The 3,470-nt window shown below is 36.7% G+C and overlaps 1 pseudogene; it reads right to left on the bottom strand.

The window, feature by feature from the left end:
- LOC107701979 (multiple epidermal growth factor-like domains protein 6) overlaps window positions 1–3,470 on the bottom strand; it is an 81,663-nt pseudogene extending 78,193 nt beyond the window's left edge.

Genomic DNA, 3,470 nt, shown 5'->3' with positions numbered 1-3,470 from the left:
ACACACTGCCAACACACATTTCAGTTCAAACAACTTGTAAAAGTGCATGTAGCATCATATGACCCCTTTAATCACTAACTCCATCTGTACCTCCTCTATAGCTGCATAATCAGGCATTCACTGTCCAAAAAACGGCCTCAAAATGATCATAAATACAGATTTCTGTCATTGACGCTCATAGGTACATGCTTAACACAAGGGCATTTGTGCACTTTTTCAGTAAATACTGATCTTATATAGTGTGGCATTTTAAGAAGACTTACGATATAGGCATCCGGCCTCCCCGTTGAGCTGTGACCATCCTGGGCAGCACTTGTAAACCGTCTGGTGCTCCTGTCGATACACCTGTCTGTATGCAGTATAGTAAGCCGTTCTGTGGGGAAAAAAGGAAGAAATCTTTCTATGTTCTTAATATTGTCCTACACACTCACTCTCTAACTGCAAAAATTACCTTCTGTCAGACTGTATGGTACAATGAATACATACATTATATATATATTGTTTTAACCACTGTATGTGCAGAACTTAATCTGAAACTTCCAGTTTTATATATTGTTGCTTTCGATAAGAATAAGTCTCATCTTTCAAATCCTATCCATTTTTTGAGGAAATTCAAACAATAAATGCCGTTTTGACACTCTTTGACGTAGCGTGACAGATCGCTGTAGGCACCTCAGGTTAAACAGCGACTGAAAGCGATCATCCCTTCTTCTTTACTACTAGTTATAACACAATAAAAACATGAATGTACATCTCATGTTTCACATAATAGCTCAATCAGTCTTTCAACTGTGGAAAGATATCAGTAAAACGGCTTGTAAACAAAATGTCAAGTAGCATTACATTTATCTCAGGCAAGTCATCAGTGTCCACAGCTCGTTTGTTTGTAAGAGAAATTAACTCTAGAGAAGAGCATTTGAAGGTTGCCAGGTCTGCGAAACAAAACCAAACTAACTGCTAATCAAAACTACTCCAATTATGTTTTTTTCCTTGGTTTTCCCCTCTGTCATTCGCTTGTGAATGTGCGTACAACAGTTAGTGGAAGCCAGAGATTACGATTTATGAAGTTTTTAATATGGATATTTTTCTTACACAAACACATTGCTTGACTTCAGAAGGCCTTTATTAACCCACTTGAGTCGTGTGGCGCACTTTTTTATGACGGATGTACGTACTTTATTTTGCTTCAAAATCTGGACCACCATTCACTGCCATTATAAAGCTTAGAAGAGCCAGGATATTTTTTAATATAACTTTCCTCTGAAAGAAGGAAATCACCTAGGATGGCTTGAGGGTGAGTAAATCATGGGGTAATTTTCATTTTTGGGTGAACTATCCCTTTAACCCTCGTCCTAAAAAACAACACATGGCAAAAGTGTAAAAGTAGCCTAATTCTGCGGGAAAACATATGGACTTGGCCACTCTGATTTAGCTAAATAATAGCCTATATATTCATTATATTTTACTAAACCTGTTAGTGATGTCTTAAGTATTTATTGTATGTTTAAATAAATTTGTCATGAAAACAAGTTATGACAGACCCTGTTTAACTGATTCTATTTCAACAACGAATAGAAATGTTATAATTAATGTAAAAAATGCCATATGTGCAATTTACATGTTTGCATACAACTTTTTTATTTAAGTGTTGATTATTATATCTAAAAAATAAACAGCAATTGAATTTAATAGTTTGGGCTGTTAATTGTAACTTTTAATATTATAGCAATATGGCTCCCTATAGCTTGCAGCATTAGCTGAGGTAGATTTTATCCCTAAGAAAACTGTAATTATAAGTATTATAATAGAATTTATTTAAAGACAGAGCAACAATTTGTTCAGTAAACTACTGTTTAATAAAAAAAAGAAAAAAGAAGCCAAAAAAACACATATTGAACAGCACAAAACTATTTGTTACACACTACATGCATCATAAAAGAAACCAGTCTATTGTTAAGAAAGAAAGAAAGAAAGAAAGAAAGAAAGAAAATATGCATGGTTTTTAATTTGTTTTTCCAGTTGGCCAACAGGTAAAGATTAAGACCCGTAAACTTTCTTTATGAGTACACACGTAAGTCTGTCATCAGCCGCTTTTAGCGTGTATCCCTTTTTCTCTCTGTGAGCTATTAAAGGACGTTCGGTGTGTGTTTGTGGTTAGTCAGTGAATGAGAGATCAGGTCATGACTAATGTTTGTGGATGAGCTCCGATGTGTGAAAACACAAACTTATGAGCCTATAATCAGCGACACTTCTCTCTTATCCACCCTTTAATGATGCTTTCTGTGAACGTGAGATCCAGAGTTTCCCGCTCCCTGTAGTTTACAGTCCTGCATCTCGGCTCCAGAGTCGTAACCCTGTGCCCTTTGTTTATAGCACCTAATTGCAGGGCCTGGGTCTCTCACATGCTAAGTATACAGAGCCGTTGTGAGGGGAGGGCTGTCAAAGCGTGAGCACAGGGCGTTTGCCTTCTGTCTTGTGAGACCCTCTGGAGATGCCTGTCAAATTGCTGCTTTCATCAAGAGCGTAACTACACCTTACAATTAAAAGAGTCGGATTAGAGAACAAAGGTAACGCATGAGAAGAAAATAACCTTTTCTGATGTTTCATAAGGGAATAGTGTGGAGTGCACAAGGCAAACAAACAAAAAAAAGTATGTGAAAGATTATGCAACAATAAACATTTCTAAAGTACTACACTTCACTGTTGTTTCATGACATTATGGACAAGGATTCGAACAAATGCAAACCGCACAGCATATAGTGCATACTATTTTTTTTTAAATATGTTAAAATGTGTGCAACAATAAGCATTTCAAACAAAACTACACTACATTGTTGCCGCATGACGCAAGGATAAAGATTTGAACAAATGCATATACTGTATACTGTGCACTATTTTTTTTTAAATACGTCAAACAGTATGCAACAATAAAAATCCCTACATCATTGTAGTATGTATCAGAAATGCTTTTTACATTTTTAATACAGGTTTGCATTAAAAATATCTTTACTTTTTGCAGTACAAGCAAAAAGAAATTGCGTTTGGTGCTTCTGTTTCTTTCTACAAACATTCTGAATAGATCACATTTATGTAGAAAGTGTGCTTACTACACGTAATATGCATGCTATATACTACAGAAATGGTAAGAGTAGCAGTTGATTTTCACTTATCAGACACTAAGTTTATTTTTACATAAAGATGCTTGTGCAGTCAGTATTTTCTATGTGTGAATATCCGACCCACCTCCTCTCGTAGCCCATGCACCACGACTGTCCCTGGCATCCCTGTTTCCAGGCTTTAACCATCCGCGTGAAGGACTGGACGCACGGCTGCATCTGGGCCACAAGCTTCACCTCCTGCTCAGCACACACATTTGGCCTGGAGATAAAAGACACACTTCAGTTAACCTGCAGGTTCAGTTCTCATTGAGCAAGCCGAAGTGAAACTTCTTGAAGAAGAACCTACAACAT

This window comes from Sinocyclocheilus anshuiensis, unplaced genomic scaffold (genome assembly GCF_001515605.1).
Source record: "Sinocyclocheilus anshuiensis isolate Anshui unplaced genomic scaffold, SAMN03320099.WGS_v1.1 scaffold262, whole genome shotgun sequence".
Taxonomy (NCBI): domain Eukaryota; kingdom Metazoa; phylum Chordata; class Actinopteri; order Cypriniformes; family Cyprinidae; genus Sinocyclocheilus; species Sinocyclocheilus anshuiensis.
Note: the sequence above shows the minus strand (reverse complement) of the source record. Positions and strands in the feature narration are given on the sequence as shown.